The following is a 17,733-nucleotide window of genomic DNA, read 5'->3' as shown; positions in this document are numbered from 1 at the left end:
TCTAACATGAAGGCCAAGTTGTGCATACATTAGACAGGTCTGAGTTGAAGCTCTCAGTCATTGATGAGTTGTGAAATCTTGGTAAAGTCACTGAACTTCTCTGAACCTCAGTTTTATCACCTGTAAAAGGATAGATATATGATTGATCCCAGAGCCTTGTCTTAAGGATGACATAGACAGGATGTGTGAAGTGACAGAGGTGTCTAATAGAACAAGAGTGCCTGCAAAGTGAGGACCTCCCCACTAGGCACTTGCATGGGAGGTCAGGGAATGTGCCTTCAGGGAGGCCTCAGCGCATTCACATCAGAGCCCTTAGCTGGGACCAAATGCTAATGTTCCCTGCGCTTACACCCACTCTCACTGTTCCTCCCTTCCCCTGTCTGGATTGTGCTCTCTACACCGCCCCACCACGGCCTGGAATAAGACCAAAAATATTGGAAGAATTGAGCTTGCTGTTTTCAAACACCTCAGATGCCTAGATCTCTGGTTCTTAAATCACTTAAATGTTAACATGCACTTAGGCACACTGAAAGCAGTTTGGATATGGCTCGAGGGTATTTCTCGAGCCACCGAGTCTATCGCTAACCCCATGTTGAGAGTGCTGGATCTGAGTGAACCAGTGAGGTCTGACACTGAGAAAAGAACTGACAAAGTCGTGGTTTATTCTTGGTTAGTTGCCTGGTAAAGTAGTTGGTAAAGTCAGTGGTGAAGTTAGGAAGAAGATTCCTATTCCTTATCCTGTTTTGCTCGTGCTAAGGACTCGTTTTTACTCTGCCCTTTACAAAGCAAGGAGTTGGAAAAGAGCTTAAAGTTCATTACACTTGATCTTGTTCATCAAGAAGTAAAGGTACAAAATAAATGCTTATTAGGAAGGCTCTGGTAGAGTGTCCCTCCCAGATGTCCCCAGAGGGTGCTAAGCTTCCCCCACCACAGCAGTGATCACCCCATGGGGTATTTACCTGGTGGTCTGCCTATCTCTAACACTATGAGGCGCCCTGAGGACCAGGGACACACCTGTCCTGTTCACCCCGGTGTCCCCACTACCAGGCACAGGTTAGGCAAATGACACGTATTTATGGGATGAATGAATGAATAACTACTCTAAAAACAAACAAAGGAGGGCAGTCAAAATACATAAGCATAGGCTGGGGGCAGTGGCTCAGGCCTATAATCCCAGCACTTGGGAGACAGAGGCAGGCAGATCATGAGGTCAAGAGATTGAGACCATCCTGGCCAACATGGTGAAAACTCGTCTCTACTAAAAATCCAAAAATTAGCCAGGCATGGTGGTGGGCACCTGTAGTGCCAGCTACTTGGGAGGCTGGGGCAGGAGAATTGCTTGAACCCAGGAGGCGGAGGTTGCAGTGAGCCAAGATCACGCCATTGCCCCCAGCCTGGGTGACAGAGCGAGACTCTTGTCTCAAAAACAAACAACAACAACAAAAAAACCATAAGCTTAATTAACTAAACATTCCACACAGTATCCATCCAAACTCAGAATGTGTATTGTGTTTAAATATTTTAAGTGTTTAAATATTTAATTATAAGTCAGCTATGTTTGGGGCTTCTTCCTTTCTCATTGTCCCCTGTGTCTGTAGTTTCTCAGTAAGAAGTGAGACCCTGTGCATTCAATACTGATAGACAAGGACCTGCCAATTCTGATGCCAGAGACTCAGGCAAAACTATTAGGGAGTGTCTGGAATATTTTTAAAACACTGTATCCCCTCCCAGGGAGCGTTAAATGCTATCATTGGGTCAGCACTGGACACCAGAGAGCACACAGCTATGCTCTCTCATTGGGGCACTGTCATCAATATGCATTCTCTCACCTTAGAATAAATGACACCCCTGCAGAACAGGTCTCCACACTGTTGATGGAGCAGCGGACACGGGAAGCCCATGAATATGGAGGCGGCATGGCAGTGAAAGGCAGTGGGGCGCAGCGTGCAAGGAGAACCTTTGAGGCAGTCAGGAAAACACCAGGGTGTGAGGGGTGTCGTTACGGTATGGAGATGACAAAGGTGGCAAGGGAATCTAAAATCCTCCAAGCAAGGGCAAAACAACCATTTGCAGAGAAGCCTTTGAGCTCTAAATGCCTCGCTGCCACCTCAGACTCTCACGGAATTGATTTCCGCCCCTTGGAGAAACTATTTGCTGTGACCTACTTTTTCACATGAAAGACCTCACTAAAGTGTTCTTTTTCCTTCACTGAAGGTTTGAAAAAAAATTCTTTTTCTAACTCTTACACTTCCATCCTATGGGTGAGGACGCCTCGGCTAAGAATGACCTACGCAGTGCTGTCCTGTAGGGCTTTATGTGACGATGGAATGGTTCGCTATCTGCACTGTCCAGCGTGACAGCCATGGCCACATGCGGCCACCAGGCACTTGGGACATGGCTGCTAGCATGATGGAGGAACTGAATTTGAAATTTTATTTAATTTTAATCAAACTTAAATGTAGGCCGGGCGCAGTGGCTCAAGCCTGTAATCCCAGCACTTTGGGAGGCCGAGACGGGTGGATCACGAGGTCAGGAGATCGAGACCATCCTGGCTAACACGGTGAAACCCCATCTCTACTAAAAAATACAAAAAAAAACTAGCCGGGCGAGGTGGCGGGCACCTGTAGTCCCAGCTACTCGGGAGGCTGAGGCAGGAGAATGGCGTAAACCTGGGAGGCGGAGCTTGCAGTGAGCTGAGATCCGGCCACTGCACTCCAGCCTGGGCGACAGAGCGAGACTCCGTCTCAAAAAAAAAAAAAAACCTTAAATGTAGCCATATGTACTAGGGTCTACAGACCAGGCGTATGCATACCCCTATCAAAAGAGTTCCTGTTCACATTGTTGAAGTGAAAAAAGAAAGGCAAATTGTAGTGTTATGTGTTTAGTATAAATATGTACACCCACCCCAAACAAAACAATATTATTACATTTGTGCCTAAAAATGCTTTTTAAATGCACAGAAAAATGACTGAAATTATACCCAACAGACCAATATAAAAAAGGAGAACAATTTAAAAATGCTTTCTTGTCTGATATATCTTGAGTTTTATGTTTTTTTCTTGTGGTCTTGTTATCGTGACAAATCCACCTGGATCTAATATCTAAGACCACAGAAGCTTGAGAACAGGCACACCAGCTGTAAGATGTTTTATTCTTTTCCTTTCTTTTCTTTTTTTTTTTTTGAGATGGAGTCTCACTCTGTTGCCCAGGCTGGATTGCAGTGGTGCGATCTCGGCTCACTGCAACCTCCGCCTCCCTGCAACCTCCACCTCCCAAGTTCAAGCGATCCTCCTGATTCAGTCTCCTGAGTAGCTGCAATTACAAGCACACATCACCACCCCGGTCAATTTTTGTATTTTTGGTAGAGACAGAGTTTCACCATGTTGGCCAGGCTGGTCTTGAACTCCTGACCTCAGGTGATCCACCTGCTTAGGGCTCTCAAAGTGCTGGGATTACAGGCATGAACCACCATGCTCTGTCATAAGACATTCTTTCTAAAGAACCCAGAGATCATCCACAGCCAGTAGTGGGACAAGTCAAAATGCACATATGCATCCACGTGCACCAAGTCGCGTGGAATATGCTGTTCTCAACCTCAACTGTGCATCAGAACTGCCTTTTCAAAATATCCAGAGGCTTTGCGTCCCACCCCAAAGATTCCATTTCAATTGTACAGAATGGTCCCAGGGCAATGGTATTTTTGAAAGGCTGCTGGAGTGATTCTATTGTATAGCCAGGACTGAGAATGCCTGAGCTGGAAGCAGCACACATAGAGGAATACCTAGCACCAGGGAGCCAGCCGCAGAGCTGGGAATGGCCGAGTAGGAAGATGCCTCAGCCCGTCAGCCACTGTGAGTGAGGGGCAGGACACAGAAGGACCACTCGTCTTGGCCTCACGGAGAGAAACATGGCATCTGAACCCTGGAGAACCCCAGGGTTTCATCCTAGTCTCTGGGTACCCTCGCTTCTTAGATAATCTCTCCGCTCCTGTGGCTTTAAATTATGAATACCATCTCCACGCAGTAATTGAAAATCCTCAGCCAGACTGCGATTTCCAACTTCCTACATGCCATCCCTTCCTGGATGTCTAGCCAGCCTCAGCCATCGCACAGCCACACGTATGTGTCTCATCCACCCCCAGCTCCCATCTCTCAGACAATAGCCTCGCCGTTCTGTACCTGCCCCCTCCGGAAGTTGTAAGGAGCACACTGAGTCCTCTCTTTCCCTCATGCTCACATCAATTTCATCCCCAAGCCCTGCTGGCTCTAAAGTTAAAATATATTGTGACCAACCGCTTCTTACCAACTCTATCCCGGTATGCTAGCCCACGCTGCCAACATCCTCTGAACACTGTACCAACCCCCAAATGGGTCTCCAGTGCTCTTTCTCTCTTCCTCCTTGCAGCAGAGGCCACAAACAGCAGCAGGAAGAAACTCGTTAACTGAGCACTGCAGCTCCATAGGTGAGCACACTCACCCTCCAGTGGCTTCCCATCCCCTCAGAGCAACACCTGGTGACACGCTGTGGTGCACAGGCTCCAATGCCACCTGGCTTCGCTCCCTTCCAGACCCACCGCCTTCTACTCCATGCCTTTCCCATTGAGTCCCGTCACAGGGTCTCCTAGTTGTTCTTGAACAGTCTCTCCCCCAGAGCCTCTGCACCGGATTGCACGTGCCTCCATCACCAAATTCATCGAGAGCTCTGCTCAAATCCCACCTCTTGGAGTGGGGTTTGGGGGGCTTTCCTGGGCCCTCAATCTTCATCAAGAATCCTCTCCCTCCCCTACCAGCTTCCCTCTGTGGTCCCCTATCTGGCCTTATTTTTCCACCCATCACTTATGGCTACCTAAAATTACTGCTTGTTTTTTTTTCTCTGCCTCCTCCCCTGTCCTCCCCTGGAATCTAAGTCCCTGCAGGACGGAAGGTGCCTTGCAGCTGCACTGCCAGCTCCTGGAACAGGGCTGGCATGACCGCGGCCAGGCAGGTGCTCCTCGTGTGCTGACCGAGTCTTCGTTAAAAGCTGCACAACAAACACAATGAAGGGTTTGTTCATTCAACTTTTTAAAATTGTGGTAAAATAGATGTAATATGCAATTTCTACTTTTGACATTTTCAAGAATACAGTTCGGTGGCATTAAGTACATTCACTTTGCTGTGAATCTATCACCACCATCCACCTACAGAACTTTTTCATCATCCCAAGCTCTGCACCCATTAAATTTTATCTCCCCTTCTTCCTCCTCCCAGCCCCTGACACCCCCCGCCATTCTACTTTCTGTCTCTGCGAATCTGACTACTCTAGGGACCACATACAAGTAGAACCATGCAGTATTTGTCCTTTTGTGATGGCTTATTTCACTCAGCGTAATGTCCTCAAGATAAATCCGTAATGTAGCATGTGTCAGGGTTTCCCTCCTCCTCAAGGTTGAATAATATTCCACTGCGTGTCTAGACCACATTCCGTTCACCCATTCAACTGTCAATGGACATTCGAGTTGTTCTCATTCGACTTGCAGCCAGAGTGCTTGCAAAATGTGAAGTGTGAACAAAAGGATACTGTGCGATCCAGTGTCACCAAGAGCCCCAGTTTTCCAGGAAGCCAGCAAAGCAGGACATTCCTAGGGTCCCTGTGGAGGCCTCGGGGCAGCAGAGTCAGAGCTGAGCGGCCTGAATGTGTGGTAGGCATGGAATGACCGATGTCATCAACAGCATTACCCTGAGTAATCACTAATCACCAACTCCTTCAGTTACTGCCACAGCACAGCTGAGACGAGGCAGATCTGAAGAGGAAGGGAAATGTGTGGTTTTCTTCTGCCCTGGTTTGAGGCTGAGATGTCCCTGGTAACCCTGAGGGGACTCCTGGCTGTCCTTGGCAGGTGTGGCTGTCCTCACTGGCCACTGGCTTTCTGCTCACACCTACCCAATGTCCCCATGAGGCTGACTCCCCCTTCTCACCTTTCCCTCTCCCCACTCCCCTGCCAGCCCTTCTCATCAGGACCCCAGAGCCTGTTTGAAGGAGCGAATGGGTTCGCTGTTTTATTTCTTAGAACTTAAGACCCCATGAAACAAAGCAAGGTCTGGTCATATCGGGTTGTGTCACAGGTAGAAAAAGGCAAGGACATGTCTGCAAGAATGACTGCTGCTAGGAGGGCAGGAAGGCTGGGATGGCCAGGCTAGACATGCATGGTGGGGATTTGGGGAAGAGAGGTTGGTTAAGGAAGGGAGAACTGATGGTGAAAGGACTGGAAAGAAGACATACAGGGAAAGGTGCTGTTCTCTACCAAGGGGAGGCCTGTCTTGGGTAGGGCTTAGGAGTGAGGAAAGGTGGACGTCTCATTCAGCCTCCATTCTGAATATCCTCTAAGTTATCTCAGCAGGACACATGGCTCCTCAAAGCGAGGTCTATGGGTGGGGCTGGTCTCCGACTGTCTGTTACCAGTCCACAATGAAAAAAGCACAGAAATGACAGTCAAGTGAGTAGAAACTTGTGCCTTTGGCATGGCTGCAGCAGCCACTGGTTGTGATCAGTGGCCTTGGCTTGTCGGTGGGTCTGAGACCAGGGCAGGTGCTGTTCAGTGTGTGCTGAGATGCAAGCAGTATGAGACGCATGCTGTCAGGGACTGTTGGGCCTTTAGGGGTCTGGGAACGGTGGAGGACACTGGTTTTCACTACAGCCGGTTTGATGAGGTGTGCCCCGAGCCACGCTCCATGACCCCACACACTGGCATCTCCTCCAGAGCCCGTTGCCAAGCTGGGCACCAGGTGAAGTCACTGGCCTGCATTTTGGGGCATATGTGCACAAAAGAGAGCTCTCTCCTCCCCAGACTCACATTCTACCCAGTGAGGGAACCTGGGGGCCTAGGTGGTCTGAGGAAACAGCAAAGTCCCTCCTCCAATTTCCTCTCACTCGAAGGTGTTCTCACTTTGAGTAGAATGGGGGGTGGAAATGTCCCTATTTCTTAATTCCTTTAATTTATTTAAATTGGACTCTCTCTGCACATGCAATTGAACATGCACAAGTTTTGTATGTATGATTTGACTCCCCTGTAGAAGTTGCCACACAAGCAAAAACCAGACTGCTCATGTGTTCAGCAGGAATCAGGCACTAGGATGACGGCTTTGGGTGAACTTTGACTCCTCACATTGAATCCGTGAGGACGGTGCTGTCACTATCATGCCCACTTCACACATGGGTTTTAGCTCTTCCCACCCGCTGTTGCTGGTTGAACTGCGCCCTTCCCGTATGTACACCTAGTGATATATGTTCAAGTCCTAATGCTTAGTAACTGTTAATGTGATCGTATTTGGAAATTGAGTCTTTGCAGATGTAATCAAGTCAAGAGGAGGTCATTAGAAAGGGCCTTGATCCCGTATGACTCATATCCTCATAAGGAGGAATCTGGACACAAACACACACAGAAGGGAGACAATGTGAAGAGACGCAGGGATAACATGGCCATGTGCAAACTGAGGATTAGAATGATGCATCGACAAGCCCTGGAATGCCAAAGCCTGCAGCAACCACCAGGAGCTAGAGAGGGGCAAAGAAGAATTCCCCTACCGCTTTCAGAAGGAGCATGGCCCTGCCAATACCTTGGCTTCAGACTTCAGCCTCCAGGACTGTGAGACAATCCATTTCCTTTGCTTGAAACCACCCGGTTTGGGGGGTTGGTTGGTTTGCTTTCGTTTTTGTTTCTTTGTAACGTTAGCAAATGAATGTACCCTGTCCCCGGATATACCCAAGTAACCTAGGCCTGGCCAAACAGAGTCCCTTAAGCACCCTTTATCCTCTATGATTATAGTCCAGGAAGGAGCAAGGAAGCTGAGTTGAAGAGAAGCATCACAGCTTTTTCCATAGCTACAAGGAAAGAGAATTTATTTTGATGGGTTCCTCAACTGCAAATGTTGGCTCCAAGCCTCTGACAATCACCTGGATCCAGCCACACTTAAAGTCATGACACTTTTAGCCACATAAATCCCCAATTCCTCTTGTCTTTTTTTTTTTTTTTAAGCTGGATTTCTCCCACTTGCAACCAGAGAGTGATGGCTTTAGGCGATCTGCATAGTCAGCAAGGCTTTTTTGGGTGGCGTCTGACCTACCAGCCACCTTCCCTCTGCTCTGCAGGCAAGATCCAGCTTGTCACAGGAGAACTACAGGGACCTCACACTGCTGAGCCATCAAGCTCAATTAACATGGACCGTGGAGCAATGTTGCCAAAATAGTAGCCTCTTGGAACAGCTTGATATCTTTTTCGTCATATGGTTTCCCAAACAGGATATGAAGTTGCCATCATTATGTGACGGGGGATTTACTCAGCAGGACCAGGGAGGGGTAGGGTGGGGTGGGAAAGAGCTGTGGTTCTGCAAGGGAACCTCCAGGTTTAACTGCAGCTCCCAGACAGTGATCCATGTGCGCTGCCCTGGGTCGGAACTTCCAGGCACGTGCAGAAGCCTGGGCAGCAGTGAGTGGGGAGTGGAATGCCTGTTGGCAAATCAGCCTCTCTAGACCTTGCTAGAGTGGCAATTAGGCCTTCTGTGAGAGCAAAACAAATTATCTTAATAGATACATAACCCTCAGATCCTATTGGAAAAACGTTACATCATTGGGGGACTATGTATTTTTACTCAAAAGTTGGCATTTTTTTAAAGCGCATATGATTTGAACATTTTTAGTCTATGCCCTCAATGCAATTGAAATATGACATGCTGAGCATACACTCAGTTTTGTTCTTAAAAGAACAAACCTTGAGCCTGGCTAGAATTCAGTAATTTTTTTTCTTTGAACCAACAATGTTGAGAACTGAATCTTTGAAATACATGTCTAAACCAAATCTTACCAAAGTGAGAAGCTTATTTAATTTCAACCAACTCTTACTGCATGACTTCTAATACAGGGAATGGAAAACTAAATAATCTACGGCCCTTGTTCTTGTTCTTGAAAAGCTGCCAGTCCTTGGCAAAGCATAAGAGACCTGAATTTTGGAAAAGCATTTTGGAATGCTTTTGGCTGCAAGAAACAAATGAGCAAAACTAAACTGAAGGAACATAAACAATACAGGAAATTTAAAACTCACAAAGACTTAAAGCCTGAAAATAGATTTGCCTTCAGGTGAGGCTTGATCCAGGAACTCCATGACCCTGTTTGTTTCCATCTTTCCTCTCTTTTCAGATTTCTATTCTTGGCAATGTCCTCTCCTCTCCCAGCCTCAGCTTGTCGTCTCAACCCTTCTACTAGCCTGCTCCCTGGAAACTAAGAAGGGGTTCCCAGAGAAGGTAATGCTTTGAATTTTGAGGCAGAATGTGCATGGGATTGACAATAAAGAAAGCACATTCCAGCAGGGAATATCATTCTAAAAAGCATGGAGGAGTGAATCCACAGGAGAGTCAGGGGAGCTGCAGGTAGTTTTGTGCTGCTGGAGGAGAGAGTCTGCTTGAGGGACTAGAAGTGATGGATGCTCAGGGGTAGGGAGGAGGTAGTGGGAGGAGGGATGGGGCCCATGAGCTCTGTTCTGAGCTGAGCTGAGGTGGAAGCACTTTATCCTGAAGACGATGGAGAATAATTCTAAGCTCGGTATGCCAGGACAGGATCTGCATTTCAAAGTGAAAGCAAAAAAGACCAACTCAAACAAGAAGAAAGTGTATTATCTCATAGAATTGCAAGTTCAGAGGGAGGGTGGGTCCAGGTTTGGCAAGATTCGTGGCTCAAAGATACCCTCAAGGACCTAGTTTCTTTCTGTTTCTCAGTTCTACCACTTTCTATGTGAGCTTCAGCCAAGGTCTGTCTCCCTGCATGGTTGCAGGATCGCAGCCAGAGCCAAGCAGGGCCATATGTCGTTCCCAAACCCATCCAATAATGGAGACAGAGAGGGGGCGGAGAGAAGGGAAGGGAGAGGAAAAGGGAGAGAGAGAAATTCCAAAGGGATCCATCAGGAACGAGGAATACTGAGTGGGAAATCAGCAGCGCCCCTCTCAAAGGCCTTCAGTTCTTTCTTGAACACCCAGAGGCCTGTTGTATTTTGGAATTCAGTACCTTTTGGATTTCAGGAGGGTAACACAGTGCCTGTACCTCATATTTTAGGAGGGTAACGGAGTGCATTAGAACCCCCAGGGGCTCCGAGGTGGTGCCCCCACCCCATCACACCAATGGCTCTGCATAAAGGGCATGGACGCCAGGTGCCCTGCTCAGTCGGGGCAGGTTTTGCAGCCCGGGGACCACAGCGTGCGGCGCCTTCCTTCGTTCTTGTGTGGACCCCTGTGCCCAGTATATTCCTCGGCTGCTCTGTGAGCAAGGGGAGGAAGGCTGGAGGGAGCAGGTGAGGGGGCGGTCAGAGAGGTGACTTCTGAGGCTATGGGGATGTGCCAGTGGGTTGCGAGATGGTCTGAAGGGGAACAGATGCAATGGGAGTGGGAAACCATGGGGACACGAAAGAGATTCAGGAGAAATGAGGAGGCAAACGTGGAAGCGGATTACCTGAAAAAATCAAATAGCAGAATCCTCCTTCTGCCACTAGAGGTCATGAAGAATTAAGACTAAGTCGCTTCATAAATTCGTGAGGTGTTTGCAGTTCCTTTCTGTGGAAAGATCTCCAGGACAAAGAGACAGAACGTCTATTTGTTGATGTGTTTCAGATCCAGAACCATGAGCTACACACTTTCTGAAATCCACGAGTGTGTGTCTCATAAGCTCCTATGAGTGTGGACTTTCCTAAGAGCTCAGGTTCCCTCCAGTCTTGAACTGCCTTGATGTCACACACTCAGGTGGGCCCTGCCTCCAAGCCCACCTTGTGAAAACAGGGATGGGGGACCGCTATTAGGGAGAGAACATGAGAGTTGGAAGGGGCCCAGGCCCCTGGGGAGTCCAAAGTGGCCTTTCCAGGTAGGGAAACTGAGACCAGTGAGGAAAGAAGGACTTTTTGAGGCCACAGAGCTGTGTGGGGCAGAGGTGGCACTAGAGTGAGTTTCCTTGGTGTGAGGCCCAGGCTCCAGCCTCTGCGTGATCTGGGGGTGGGGGATGCTGGAAGCCTGGGTGACTAGAAGGAAAGAAGCCAGAAGCCAGTGCTACTCTCCACTTCTGCCCTTTGCTGAACTGGCCCTGACCCCTTCCAGGCCTCAGGGCCTCCTGCTGTCCTGATTTAAAGCTCCCTTTCCCACGATCTGCACAAATCCTGACTCACACCCTCCTCTTCGTGGCCTTGGGCTACTTTCCCTTTGACTAACAGTTTTTTATTTTTATTTATTTTTATTTTTGATACATAGTATTGTACACATTTATTAGGTATGTGGAATATTTTTTACATGCATAGGATGTGTAATGATTAAGTCAGTACAAACATACAGTTAGACAGAAGAAACACGTTTGTTTCTTTTTTTGTTTTTTGTTTTTTGAGATGGTCTCGCTCTGTCGCCCAGGCTGGAGTGCGGTGGCACGATCTCGGCTCACTGCAAGCTCCCTCTCCCAGGTTCACGCCATTCTCCTGCCTCGGCCTCCCGAGTAGCTGGGACTACAGGTGTCCACCACCACGCCTGGCTAGTTTTTTGTATTTTTAGTAGAGACAGAGTTTCACCATGTTATCCAGGATGCTCTCGATCTCCTGACCTCGTGATAATAAGGTTTTCTTTAACAAAATAATTCAAACTTTTCGATTTGGGGTGCACGTGGAGGTGTGTGACATGGATGTGACATGGGTGTATTGTATGATGCTGAGGTTTGTAGTATGATTCATCCCATCACCCAGGTAGTGAACATAGTATCCAATAGGTACTTTTTCAGCCCCTGTTCCTTCCCCTTCCTCCCCCACCCAGCAGTCCTCAGTGTCTATTGCTGCCATCTAAATGTTCATGAGTATCCAATGTTTAGCTCCCACTTATAAGTGAGAATATGTGGTATTTGCTTATCTGTTCCTGCATTAAGTCACTTAGGATAATGGCCTCCAGCTGCATCCCTGTTGCTGCAAAGGATATGATTTTGTTCTTTTTTATGGCTGCATAGTATTCCATGATGTGTAAGGACCAGGTTTTCTTTATCCAGTCCACCATTGTTGGGCACCTAGGTTGATTCCATGTCTTCCCTGTTGTGAATAGCACTATGATCATCGCATGAGTGTACGTGTCTTTTTGGTAGAATGATTTATTTTAGATGAAATAAGTTCTTAAGCTCAATAGCAGAGTAGGATTACCATACTTAATCACAATGTATTGTATATTTCAAAATACCTAGAAGGGAGGGTTTGAAATGACCCAATACGCAGAAATGACACATACTTGAGGTCATGGACAAGTGATGATTGACGGGCAGTTTTGAAGCCTGGTTTTGCACAAGCACCTCACCCCAACTGCAAATACTGATAAGGGCGGCTTCCCATCCTCAAAGGCTCACACCTGCCCATGTCTTTCCTGGTATGAACCCGTTCTCCTGCTGCATCACAGAGCCGGCCTTATGGGCCATTTTTCTGGATTTTTGTATCGTGTGATGCCGTCATGGGCCAAGCTCCTCTCTGCCCCAGCCCAGGTGCAGTGCCAAGGAGATCACCTGAGATGACAACCCTGCATCCTGCCACGCACATGGTCCTGTCTGATGGCTCATTTGGGGGCTAAAAATACGGGCTTCTTTAAGGTGGTAGCTAACATCTTCACCCTGACAAGGTGCAGGTTCTTCCTTTTGGAGCCTGAGAAAATAGACAGAGTTTTAAGAGTAAACATGTGGGCAGGGATGCCTAAAATTGAGTCAAGAAAATGAAACTGGAAGAAAGCTGATTCATATGCAAGGAGTATCATTAGGTCCATTGGTAATAAACTAATAAAATGTTCTATAAATACTCCATGAGAAATATCCACTGGGCATCATCAGGTGGTCGGTCTGTGGTAGCTCCTGGGAAACTAAAGGATTAATGGATTTCATACATGTTCCCATAAAACCCGGAGCTCATTCCCAGGATGGGGAAGAGCCAACGGGAAGACTGAATGAGGCCAGGCACAGGGACAGGCGCTCTTCTCTCAGGCGTGGCAGGCCCATTCAGAGCAAGATCTGATCACCCTTTATCATAAAGGAACAAAAGGATATGGATAAATTCGTTTTGGTATCAAAGTTTGTTGTTGTTGTTGTTTTTTGCTGCATTCAGCATTTTATTAACTCACATATTTGAAAGCTCTTCGTGGGGTAGTGAATGGAATATTTTCCATGCTGTGATTTGTCTGGCAATGGGAGTGAAAATTGCGTTATTAGAAAAAAATCTCCTAAGAACCCTGTCACAGATTTTTTCCCTTCTGTACTATTTTCTGGTTTTTTGTTTGTTTGTTTGTTTCAGTAAAAAAAAAAAAAAAAAAAAAAAAAATCATCTTTCACTCTGGTGCAGAGAACTAAGGAGAATTTTCAAGGTAATTTTAATCTGAGGAAAGAAACATTGAAAAAAAACAACACCGTGTAAGTCACTTGGAGGTCATTTGTTCCCGTGTGTTGTTGAATCTGTTGAGCCTCTCCGAGTCCTCCAGCAGCCTTGAAGAAGTTCCTGAAGACTCAGTTCTTACATTTCTGCAAGTGGTAACTTGATTCAAACTTGGAACCTTCCACTCTTTCGTAAGAGTCGTTCACACAGTTTCCTTTTGTCCTCGTGGAGTGTTGCTGCTCCCCGCAGAAGGAACTGCCAAGCACCAGCCCCTCAACTTGCGAAGATGTGGTGGAGCCTGTCTGCAGTGCTTCCCTCAGCTTCTCTTTCACTTTGGGACAAAGTCTGCCCCCACAGGCCTGTCCTCCTTCCTCAGTCTCCTTCCCTTCTTCTTCTGACCCCTCCTTCCCTGGGGCTCCGCTGAACTGGCCTGTCCACCTTGCCTCCTTGAAGATGGGGCACTCATAAGGCCAGCATGCTGAGGATGACCCACGGGCACCACGTGACTTCAGCATGGTCATTTAGTAAAAGGCTGGCTCTCCTTAGGGGTGATGGTGGAGAGGGAGATGCTATGGAAAACACAGAAAATCCCACCCTGCCCCTGGGGATAGAGGAGCCATGGAGAGGGGATGGGCAAGGACTCTCTTCTGGCCTCATGTCATGGGCTTCAGGGCCCCCGTGACAACTGTCGATGGGCACCCACACACCCAGGACCCTCCAGGTGCTGGGATTGGACCCCCAGGCAGGCCAGTGGTTCTCGGGCTGCATGCTCAGCACCCTGGAGGGCCTGTTAGAACACAGAGGCCTGCACCCCACCCCGAGTTTCCAATTCAATAAACCTGAGGCGTGGCCCCTAGATGTGCGCTTCTGACAGCTTCCCACGCGCTGCTGAGGCTCCAGGTCCGGGGACTCCCTCACTTGGAGAACCACTGGGGTTAGCAAATGAGGTAGAAAGTAGGTAAGCGGAAGTCCTGATTTGTTCGACCTGCATGATGAACTGTTCAGTGACGACTTGCTGCAGTTTCTCACTCACTTTCTAAATTTTATATCTGAATTTCTCTTTGTCAAGAACCGTGAAGGGCCTGAGATTGACACAGATTCGAGAATGCTGGCAGAAGACACAAGACCCCTGGGTCAGAGACAGAGGACTGTTTACAACTCACAGCCACCACAGCAGCTGAGGTGCCAGCACTTGTGCTGTTTTCCTAAGCATCAAGTCCCTGAGGGCAATGGTGGCACCTGCATTGTCTTGGGTCATGCTGTACAAGAGGAGCCCTATGCTTAGGGAACCTGAGTGTTTTCTAATGGACAGAGAAACATTTGAAGAATGTTTCAAAGAAATGGAGAGAGACATTTCTTTATTATACTGGCAGTAAAAATAACAACCACCACCACCAGACCAAATCAAAACAAAACCAAAAATAAAAAAAATCCTTTTTGTTCCAGGGATAGACATTATCCGCATATATCAAGGCTATTGATGTACAAACATTCTTAAAATATAGTCTGGAACAAAGGCATCAAACACCTCCACTCTCAAGATGTTCAAAACCTGAGACCCATGGAGAATTATCTCCAAACATCCTTCCACTTCTTCTCATTGGAAATTACTAAAATTCAAAATCCCCTAAAGGCTATCATGGTAGGCAGAATAAATACCTCTTCCTCCCCAAAAGATGTCCACCTTGAAACCTGTGAATATGCTACCTTACAGGTGTATTAGTTTCCCTTGGCTGCTGTAACAAAGTACCACCAGCTTACTGGCTTAAAACAAGAGAAATTTATTTTCTCACAGTTCTGGAAGCTGAAAGTCTAAAATCAAAGTAGAGTAGGGTCAAGCTCCCTCTGAAGTTTCTAATGGGGGGATCCTTTCTTGCCTCTTCTCATGCTGATCATTCCAGGAGTTTCTTGGCTCATCAATGCATCATGCCAGTCTTTGCTAGTGTCTCCGTATGGCATTCTCCCTGTGTGTCTGGGTCTTCACATGACTGTGTACTTATAAGGACAGTCAGCCAGGCATGATGGCTCACACTTGTAATTCCAGCAACTTGAGAGACTGAGGCAGGAGGATCTTGAGACCAGGAGTTTTGAAACCAGCCTAGGAGACATGGTGAGACCATGTCTCTACAAAAAATGAAAAAATTAGCTGGGTGTGATGGCATGCTCCTGCAGTCCTAGCTACTTGGGAGGCTGAGGTGGGAGGATCCCTTGAGCCCAGGAGTCTGCAGCTGTAGTGAGCTATGATCATGCCATTTCGCTCCAGGCAACACTCTGAGCAACAGAGTGAGAACCTATCTCTAAAAAAAGATAGAGAAAAGACACCAGTCATACTGGATAAGGGGCTCACCCTACTCTAGCATGATCTTATCCTAACTAATTACATTTCAGTGGCCCTATTTCCAAATAAGATCCCATTCTGTGGCACTGGGTGGGGGGTTAAGACTTCAATGTATCTTTTTTTTGGAGGGGTGAGATGCAACTCAACCTACAGCATCTGACAAAGAGGAATTAAGGTTGCTCATCACCTGACCTTAATAAGGAGATAATCCTGAATTGTTGGGGTTGAGGGACATAAGGGTCCTTAAAAGTGGAAGAGGGAGACAGAAAAGGTCAGAGCAATGCAACGTGAGAAGGACTTGGCCTTACATTACTAGCTTTGAGGATGGAGAAAGGGACCATGAGCCCAGGAATGTGGTGGCGCCTAGAAGCTGGGAAAGACCAGCAAACAGATTCTCCCCAGATCCTCTAGGAAGGAAGGCCATCCTACAAACACCTTGATTCTAGCCTGGTGAGACCTCTGTTGGACTTCTAACCCGCTGGAATAGAACATGATAAATTCATGTTGTTTCAAGCCACGACATTTGTGATAATTTGTTCCAACTGCCATAGAAATCTAATAAACCCATCAAGCTTAGCACAGTTGAGGTAGCATGACTTTATTGCTACAGGCTGTTTCCTCTATTTTCTTGGATACCACAACTTAATATATTTCACATGCATTGTTTGCCACTTCTAATCCCATGACTGTAGTATGTTTATAATTGTTTCTGCATTTCAGAAAGAAGGGATTTTGCTCAGAGAGCCAATTTCTCTTTGCTTACTTCTTTTTCCCTTATTTAGAGTTTTGCATTTCTCTGTACCATTTCCAGGTGTTTGAACTCACAATGACTACTCTATCTTGGGCTTTACTTTGCTTTTCAATTAAAATTTTGTGTTGATAAAAGATAGGAGTGCTTACTTGTTTAATATCTGTTTATCTAGCTTGATGATGCCATGTTTATATAATAGGAGCTCTGGAAATTAATCAATATTTCTAGTGAAGCAACACCCCACTCCTCCGTATGTGTAATAGCTGGAAAAGTTTGAGATGCTTGCATATTGCAGCCACTCTGGCCATAGATTGCATGTATGTTAAGTGCTTCCAGGGAAGGAACTAGATCTTACTCATCTTTGAATTCTCTTAAGTGTGGAACGTTGAACATTTTAGACTCTGACTGAATAACTGGTAAGTGATCAAAGTTGGGGAGAGTTGCTTTCTTGAGATTTTTTTTTTGTTCTGGAAGCTTTTATTTGCTGTATCTCTGTATTGTTTCCCATTGCCCTGCCATCCCTCCAGTTACCTCATCTTTCTGTAACTAAGCTTCCTGAAACAGAACAAAGTCCTCCGGGTGTGGTCTCATTAGAGGCTCTGAGCTGTGAGGTAATGCTTCTCTTCATAATGATGCCTTGATCTTACCTGGCACCTTACTAATAAAATTCATGGCTGGTGAGGAGCATGTACATACACACACACACAAACACACACACTCACACACACACTCACTCCCTTTGAAGAGCTGAGCAAAAGTAGGTTACCAGCTACCTCAGAAAACATAGAATGCCAGGCAGGCACCCCCATATTTTTTTCAAGGGATCCCCCCTTAATTGCCCAACGTTTCTAAAGAAAACATAATATTGCTTTGAAATGTTAGAGTCTTTCCTCTTGGGTCTCAAAGGACAGGTGGAAACCTGACCTTATCTCTATAACATCCCCATGAGATCAGCACTTCTGCATTTGAATGAATGCGACCTATTTAGTTGGAGTGTAAGGCAGGGAAAATCCCTCAGACAGTGGAGATTTCCGTGAAAGAATGCCCAGGAATATGGTCACTGTGTAGGGAAGACTGAAGCACAATTTATTTGAAGGACAATGTAATTTTTCTAGAAGAATCAAGTAATTACTGAGAGATGTCAGATGAGGAGATTTCTGGAACTCTTAGGATGTTTTGGAGTCAACTGTAGCTTGCCACTTACTTTGCTTGATCCAGAAATGTGCAGTTAAATGCTTCAAGGTTAAGTGAAGGAGAAGGAGG

General features: G+C 46.7%; 2 long non-coding RNA genes across 4 annotated transcripts in view; both read left to right on the top strand.

The window, feature by feature from the left end:
- Positions 1-17,733, top strand: part of LOC139357959 (uncharacterized) — a 90,360-nt gene that overhangs the window by 20,818 nt on the left and 51,809 nt on the right. The window contains exons 2-3 of one of the 3 annotated variants that reach the window (XR_011612049.1): positions 4,405-4,462; positions 4,907-5,042. The exons of 1 other annotated variant lie outside the window; for it this stretch is intronic. This is a non-coding gene — a long non-coding RNA (uncharacterized lncRNA). Of the gene's footprint in view, positions 1-4,404; positions 4,463-4,906; positions 5,043-9,168; positions 9,273-17,733 lie in introns of all 3 variants that reach the window. One more of the 3 variants, XR_011612050.1, reaches the window with a different exon arrangement.
- On the top strand, positions 13,307-14,830 carry LOC139357960 (uncharacterized). The gene is made up of 2 exons (XR_011612052.1): positions 13,307-13,373; positions 14,451-14,830. It is a non-coding gene; the product is annotated as an uncharacterized lncRNA (long non-coding RNA).

The sequence above is a fragment of the Macaca nemestrina genome, chromosome 13 (assembly GCF_043159975.1).
Source record: "Macaca nemestrina isolate mMacNem1 chromosome 13, mMacNem.hap1, whole genome shotgun sequence".
Taxonomy (NCBI): Eukaryota; Metazoa; Chordata; class Mammalia; order Primates; family Cercopithecidae; genus Macaca; species Macaca nemestrina.
The sequence above is the reverse complement of the archived record's forward strand: the minus strand, read 5'-3'. Positions and strand labels throughout refer to the sequence as shown.